The following is an 8219-nucleotide window of genomic DNA, read 5'->3' as shown; positions in this document are numbered from 1 at the left end:
GGTTGGGTTAAGATTGTGATTGTACAGAGGTTAGGTCAGGGTTGTGTTAGGGTTGTGGTTGTACAGGTCATGTTAGGTCAGGGTTGTATAGAGGTTGGGTTAGGGTTGTGGTTGTACAGAGGTTAGGTCAGGGTTGTATAGAGGTTGGGTTAAGGTTGTGGTTGTACGGAGGTTAGGTCAGGGTTGTGTTAGGGTTGTGGTTGTACAGATGTTAGGTCAGGGTTGTATAGAGGTTGGGTTAGGGTTGTGGTTGTACAGAGGTTAGGTCAGGGTTGTATAGAGGTTGGGTTAGGGTTGTGTTTGTACAGAGGTTAGGTCAGGGTTGTGTTAGGGTTGTGGTTGTACAGATGTTAGGTCAGGGTTGTAAAGAGGTTGGGTTGTGGTTGTACAGAGGTTAGGTCAGGGTTGTATAGATCTTGGGTTAAGGTTGTGGTTGTACAGAGGTTAGGTCAGGGTTGTATAGAAAAGGTTGGGTTAAGGTTGTGGTTGTACGGAGGTTAGGTCAGGTTGTGTTACCATCATGGTCTGTACAGATGTTAGGTCAGGGTTGTATAGAGTCCCCTCAGGGTGTGGTTGTACAGATGGTTAGCTCCAGGGTCCCCTGTGGTGTCTGACAGCATGGGCAGCTCCACTGAGTCCCCTCAGGGTTGTCTTGTACAGAGGTTAGCTCCACTGGGTTGTGGTTGTATAGAGCATGGGCAGGGTTGTATAGAGGTTGGGTTAAGGTTGCGGTTGTATAGAGTCCCTCAGGGTTGACAGCATGTTGGCAGTTAACTGGTTGTGATTGTACAGAGTGTCTGACAGCAGGGTTGCTCCACTGGTCCCTTGTGGTTGTACACAGAGGTTAGGTCAGGGTTGTATAGAGGTTGGATTAGGGTTGTGGTTGACAGCATGGTTAGGTCAGGGTCCCCTGTGGTGTCTGAGAGCATGGGCAGGGTTGTATAGAGTCCCCTTGGTGTTAAGGTTGGGTTGTACTGAGTCCCCTCATGGTGTATACAGCATGGGTTCCAAGGTCCCCTGTGGTGTCTGACAGCAGGGTTGCTCCACTGAGTCCCCTTATGGTGTCTGACAGCATGGGCAGGGTTCACTGAGTCCATCATGGTTGTCTGACAGCATGGGCAGGGTCCACTGAGTCCAGATCATGGTGTCTGATAGCATGGGGTTAAGGTCAGGGTGGAGGTGCCCTGACCGGTGTCTGACGCAGGTTGATCTCCACTGAGTTCTGTCATGGTGTCTGACAGCATGGGCAGCTCCAATGGCCCACCAGGTGGAACATCAGGGCAGCTCCATCTTCCTCCTCTCATGGTGTCTGACATCTGGAGCTTCTCCCACTGAGGGAGAGAAAAGGTGAAGAGACTGTCATGGACAGGTATCTATGTAGTCCCATCATGGTCTGACAGCATGGGCAGCTCCACTGAGTCCCCTCATGGTGTCTGACAGCATGGGCAGCTCCACTGAGTCCCCTCATGGTGTCTGACAGCATGGGCAGCTCCACTGAGTCCCCTCATGGTGTCTGACAGCATGGGCAGCTCCACTGAGTCCCCTCATGGTGTCTGACAGCATGGGCAGCTCCACTGAGTCCCTCATGGTGTCTGACAGCATGGGCAGCTCCACTGAGTCCCTCATGGTGTCTGACAGCATGGGCAGCTCCACTGAGTCCCCTCATGGTGTCTGACAGCATGGGCAGCTCCACTGAGTCCCTCATGGTGTCTGACAGCATGGGCAGCTCCACTGAGTCCCCTCATGGTGTCTGACAGCATGGGCAGCTCCACTGAGTCCCTCATGGTGTCTGACAGCATGGGCGGCTCCACTGAGTCCCATCATGGTGTCTGACAGCATGGGCAGCTCCACTGAGTCCCATCATGGTGTCTGACAGCATGGGCAGCTCCACTGAGTCCCCTCATGGTGTCTGACAGCATGGGCAGCTCCACTGAGTCCATCATGGTGTCTGACAGCATGGGCAGCTCCACTGAGTCCCCTCATGGTGTCTGACAGCATGGGCAGCTCCACTGAGTCCCATCATGGTGTCTGACAGCATGGGCAGCTCCACTGAGTCCCCTCATGGTGTCTGACAGCATGGGCAGCTCCACTGAGTCCCCTCATGGTGTCTGACAGCATGGGCAGCTCCACTGAGTCCCATCATGGTGTCTGACAGCATGGGCAGCTCCACTGAGTCCCCTCATGGTGTCTGACAGCATGGGCAGCTCCACTGAGTCCCCTCATGGTGTCTGACAGCATGGGCAGCTCCACTGAGTCCCATCATGGTGTCTGACAGCATGGGCGGCTCCACTGAGTCCCATCATGGTGTCTGACAGCATGGGCAGCTCCACTGAGTCCCCTCATGGTGTCTGACAGCATGGGCAGCTCCACTGAGTCCCCTCATGGTGTCTGACAGCATGGGCAGCTCCACTGAGTCCCCTCATGGTGTCTGACAGCATGGGCAGCTCCACTGAGTCCCCTCATGGTGTCTGACAGCATGGGCAGCTCCACTGAGTCCCCTCATGGTGTCTGACAGCATGGGCAGCTCCACTGAGTCCCATCATGGTGTCTGACAGCATGGGCAGCTCCACTGAGTCCCCTCATGGTGTCTGACAGCATGGGCAGCTCCACTGAGTCCCATCATGGTGTCTGACAGCATGGGCAGCTCCACTGAGTCCCATCATGGTGTCTGACAGCATGGGCAGCTCCACTGAGTCCCCTCATGGTGTCTGACAGCATGGGCAGCTCCACTGAGTCCCCTCATGGTGTCTGACAGCATGGGCAGCTCCACTGAGTCCCCTCATGGTGTCTGACAGCATGGGCAGCTCCACTGAGTCCCCTCATGGTGTCTGACAGCATGGGCAGCTCCACTGAGTCCCCTCATGGTGTCTGACAGCATGGGCAGCTCCACTGAGTCCCCTCATGGTGTCTGACAGCATGGGCAGCTCCACTGAGTCCCCTCATGGTGTCTGACAGCATGGGCAGCTCCACTGAGTCCCCTCATGGTGTCTGACAGCATGGGCAGCTCCACTGAGTCCCCTCATGGTGTCTGACAGCATGGGCAGCTCCACTGAGTCCCATCATGGTGTCTGACAGCATGGGCAGCTCCACTGAGTCCCCTCATGGTGTCTGACAGCATGGGCAGCTCCACTGAGTCCCCTCATGGTGTCTGACAGCATGGGCAGCTCCACTGAGTCCCCTCATGGTGTCTGACAGCATGGGCAGCTCCACTGAGTCCCCTCATGGTGTCTGACAGCATGGGCAGCTCCACTGAGTCCCCTCATGGTGTCTGACAGCATGGGCAGCTCCACTGAGTCCCCTCATGGTGTCTGACAGCATGGGCAGCTCCACTGAGTCCCCTCATGGTGTCTGACAGCATGGGCAGCTCCACTGAGTCCCCTCATGGTGTCTGACAGCATGGGCAGCTCCACTGAGTCCCCTCATGGTGTCTGACAGCATGGGCAGCTCCACTGAGTCCCCTCATGGTGTCTGACAGCATGGGCAGCTCCACTGAGTCCCCTCATGGTGTCTGACAGCATGGGCAGCTCCACTGAGTCCCATCATGGTGTCTGACAGCATGGGCAGCTCCACTGAGTCCCCTCATGGTGTCTGACAGCATGGGCAGCTCCACTGAGTCCCCTCATGGTGTCTGACAGCATGGGCAGCTCCACTGAGTCCCATCATGGTGTCTGACAGCATGGGCAGCTCCACTGAGTCCCCTCATGGTGTCTGACAGCATGGGCAGCTCCACTGAGTCCCCTCATGGTGTCTGACAGCATGGGCAGCTCCACTGAGTCCCATCATGGTGTCTGACAGCATGGGCAGCTCCACTGAGTCCCCTCATGGTGTCTGACAGCATGGGCAGCTCCACTGAGTCCCCTCATGGTGTCTGACAGCATGGGCAGCTCCACTGAGTCCCATCATGGTGTCTGACAGCATGGGCAGCTCCACTGAGTCCCCTCATGGTGTCTGACAGCATGGGCAGCTCCACTGAGTCCCCTCATGGTGTCTGACAGCATGGGCAGCTCCACTGAGTCCCATCATGGTGTCTGACAGCATGGGCAGCTCCACTGAGTCCCCTCATGGTGTCTGACAGCATGGGCAGCTCCACTGAGTCCCCTCATGGTGTCTGACAGCATGGGCAGCTCCACTGAGTCCCATCATGGTGTCTGACAGCATGGGCAGCTCCACTGAGTCCCATCATGGTGTCTGACAGCATGGGCAGCTCCACTGAGTCCCCTCATGGTGTCTGACAGCATGGGCAGCTCCACTGAGTCCCATCATGGTGTCTGACAGCATGGGCAGCTCCACTGAGTCCCCTCATGGTGTCTGACAGCATGGGCAGCTCCACTGAGTCCCTCATGGTGTCTGACAGCATGGGCAGCTCCACTGAGTCCCCTCATGGTGTCTGACAGCATGGGCAGCTCCACTGAGTCCCATCATGGTGTCTGACAGCATGGGCAGCTCCACTGAGTCCCATCATGGTGTCTGACAGCATGGGCAGCTCCACTGAGTCCCATCATGGTGTCTGACAGCATGGGCAGCTCCACTGAGTCCCATCATGGTGTCTGACAGCATGGGCAGCTCCACTGAGTCCCCTCATGGTGTCTGACAGCATGGGCAGCTCCACTGAGTCCCCTCATGGTGTCTGACAGCATGGGCAGCTCCACTGAGTCCCCTCATGGTGTCTGACAGCATGGGCAGCTCCACTGAGTCCCCTCATGGTGTCTGACAGCATGGGCAGCTCCACTGAGTCCCTCATGGTGTCTGACAGCATGGGCAGCTCCACTGAGTCCCATCATGGTGTCTGACAGCATGGGCAGCTCCACTGAGTCCCCTCATGGTGTCTGACAGCATGGGCAGCTCCACTGAGTCCCCTCATGGTGTCTGACAGCATGGGCAGCTCCACTGAGTCCCCTCATGGTGTCTGACAGCATGGGCAGCTCCACTGAGTCCCATCATGGTGTCTGACAGCATGGGCAGCTCCACTGAGTCCCCTCATGGTGTCTGACAGCATGGGCTTGAGGTGTGTGTAGAGGTTAGATGTGTTGAGTTGTGTGTAGAGGTTAGATGTGTTGAGTTGTGTGTAGAGGTTAGATGTGTTGAGGTGTGTGTAGAGGTTGGATGTGTAGAGGTGTATAGAGGTTAGATGTGTAGAGGTGTATAGAGGTTAGATGTGTTGAGGTGTATAGAGGTTAGATGTGTTGAGGTGTATAGAGGTTAGATGTGTTGAGGTGTATAGAGGTTAGATGTGTTGAGGTGTATAGAGGTTAGATGTGTTGAGGGGTGTGTAGAGGTTAGATGTGTAGAGGTGTGTAGAGGTTAGATGTGTAGAGGTGTATAGAGGTTAGATGTGTTGAGGTGTATAGAGGTTAGATGTGTTGAGGGGTGTGTAGAGGTTAGATGTGTTGAGGTGTGTAGATGTGTTGAGGTGTATAGAGGTTAGATGTGTAGAGGTCAGATGTATAGAGGTTAGATGTGTTGAGGGGTGTATAGAGGTCAGATGTGTTGAGGGGTATACAGGTTAGATGTGTTGAGGTGTGTAGAGGTCAGATGTGTTGAGGTGTATAGAGGTCAGATGTGTTGAGGGGTATATACAGGTTAGATGTGTTGAGGTGTGTAGAGGTCAGATGTGTTGAGGGGTGTGTTGAGGTTAGATGTGTTGAGGTGTATAGAGGTTAGATGTGTTGAGGTGTGTAGGTTAGGTTAGATGTGTAGAGGTCAGATGTGTAGAGGTTAGATGTGTAGAGGTTAGGTGTATAGAGGTTAGATGTGTTGAGGTGTATAGAGGTCAGATGTGTAGAGGTGTATAGAGGTTAGATGTGTTGAGGTGTGTAGAGGTCAGATGTGTTGAGGGGTGTATAGAGGTCAGATGTGTTGAGGTCAGATGTGTAGAGGTCAGATGTATAGAGGTCAGATGTGTAGAGGTTAGATGTGTAGAGGTTAGATGTGTAGAGGTTAGATGTATAGAGGTTAGATGTGTAGAGGTTAGATGTATAGAGGTTAGGTGTGTTGAGGTTAGATGTGTAGAGGTTAGATGTGTAGAGGTTAGATGTATAGAGGTCAGATGTGTAGAGGTGTATAGAGGTCAGATGTGTTGAGGTGTATAGATGTTAGATGTGTAGAGGTTAGGTGTATAGAGGTTAGATGTGTTGAGGTGTGTAGAGGTTAGATGTGTTGAGGTGTATAGAGGTCAGATGTGTAGAGGGTGTATAGAGGTTAGATGTGTTGAGGTCAGATGTGTTGAGGTGTGTATAGAGGTCAGATGTGTTGAGGTCAGATGTGTTGAGGGGTGTATAGAGGTTAGATGTGTTGAGGTCAGTGTAGAGGTCAGATGTGTAGAGGTTAGATGTGTAGAGGTTAGATGTGTAGAGGTTAGATGTATAGAGGTTGTGTAGAGGTTAGATGTGTATGAGTGTGTAGAGGTTAGTGTGTTGAGGTGTAGAGGTTAGATGTGTAGAGGTTAGATGTGTAGAGGTTAGATGTATAGAGGTTAGATGTGTTGAGGTGTATAGAGGTTAGATGTGTAGAGGTTAGATGTGTAGAGGTTAGATGTGTAGGTTAGATGTGTAGAGGTTAGATGTGTTGAGGTTAGAGGTTAGAGGTTAGGTGTGTTGAGGTGTATAGAGGTTAGATGTGTTGAGGTGTGTTGAGGTGTGTATAGAGGTTAGATGTGTAGAGGTTAGAGGTTTAGAGGTGAGATGTCCATAGAGGTTAGATGTGTAGATGTGTAGATGTGTGAGGTGATAGACTGGTAGAGGTCCTTCTGTGTCCTTCTGTGGCTCAGTTGGTAGAGCATGGCACTTGTAACGCACAGATGGGTGATTGACCACCCACACACAGAACACACACACACATGACTGTACAGTCGCTTTGGAGCACACAGACACATGGCACATATTATACACATATTATATTAGGTTACACGTGTAGACACACAGATGTGTACACACACAGGTGAGTAGACAGAGTTAGATGTGTAGAGACACAGATGTGTAGAGGTTAGATGTGTAGAGGTTAGATGTGTAGACACACAGAGATGTCAGAGGTTAGATGTGTAGAGGTTAGATGTGTAGAGGTCAGATGTGTTGAGGTTACAGATGTGTTGAGGTTAGACACACACACACAGTGTACACACACAGATGTGTTGAGGTTAGATGAGACACACACACACAGAGACACACACACAGAGAGGTCACATGAGACAGAGGTTAGATGTACACAGGTCAGATGAACAGAGGTTACACAGAGGTTAGAGGTGTAGAGGTTACACACACACAGAGACACACACACACAGAGACACAGATGTGTTGAGGGGTGTACAGAGGTCAGATGTGTTGAGGTTAGACACACAGACACACAGATGAACACACACACATGTGACACACACACACAGAGACACAGACACACAGAGGTTACACACACACAGACAGACACACAGAGACACACAGTACACACACACAGAGACACAGACACACAGACACACACACACAGACACACACAGAGAGACACACACACACCTGACCTCTGGGTTAGATGTGCCTTGAGGTCAGCGTTGCAGCCCCCATATGTGTTGGCGACGGCGCGGACATGTCTCCACCCACTGACCCGGTCTCCTGGTAGAGGTTAGTGATCTGTCCCTCCCTCTCTCCATCCTCAGCCAATGATGAGCTACCGAGGTTAGGAACTTAGACCCCGTTCCTCCCTGTGCTGGGAGGTCCGCCTGCTCTCCTCCCCTCCTCTCCTCCTCCCTGATCGTAGAGTTCTTCATCCGGAGGTTCTCCTGAGGAACCTCTTTCTCTTGGTTCTCCTTCCCCTGACCCTAGACTCTTTCTCTTGGTTCTCCTTCCCCTCAGAGACTGCAGCTCCATCCCCTCTCCCCCCCTCTCCCTGCTAGAGGTTAGTCCCCTCTTGGCTTTCTCCCTGCTCCAGCTTCTGGCCTCTCGATGCCTCCCCGTCAGAGGTTAGATGATTCAGGAGGGGTTGGCGCTAGATGCCGTATCCTCTCCCTCCTCCTCTCCCCTCTCCTCTCCCTCCTCCCTCTCCCCCTCTCTCCGATGCGGTCAGAGCTGCGGTCAGAGCTGTGTTGGAGGGTCATCTGTGCGGTCGCTGGGGCATCGGGGCGGAGCAGGAGTCTCTCTTCCTGTTTGGTTTCTTCTTCTTCCTGGTTTGATGTGGGAGGAGCCAGATGTCTGAGAGGAGCCTAATGCCGTGCCGCTTAGCTTCATCACTGCTGTGTC

The sequence above is a fragment of the Oncorhynchus keta genome, unplaced genomic scaffold, assembly GCF_023373465.1.
Source record: "Oncorhynchus keta strain PuntledgeMale-10-30-2019 unplaced genomic scaffold, Oket_V2 Un_contig_1480_pilon_pilon, whole genome shotgun sequence".
In the NCBI taxonomy this organism is placed as follows: Eukaryota; Metazoa; Chordata; class Actinopteri; order Salmoniformes; family Salmonidae; genus Oncorhynchus; species Oncorhynchus keta.
This window is presented reverse-complemented; position numbering follows the sequence as displayed.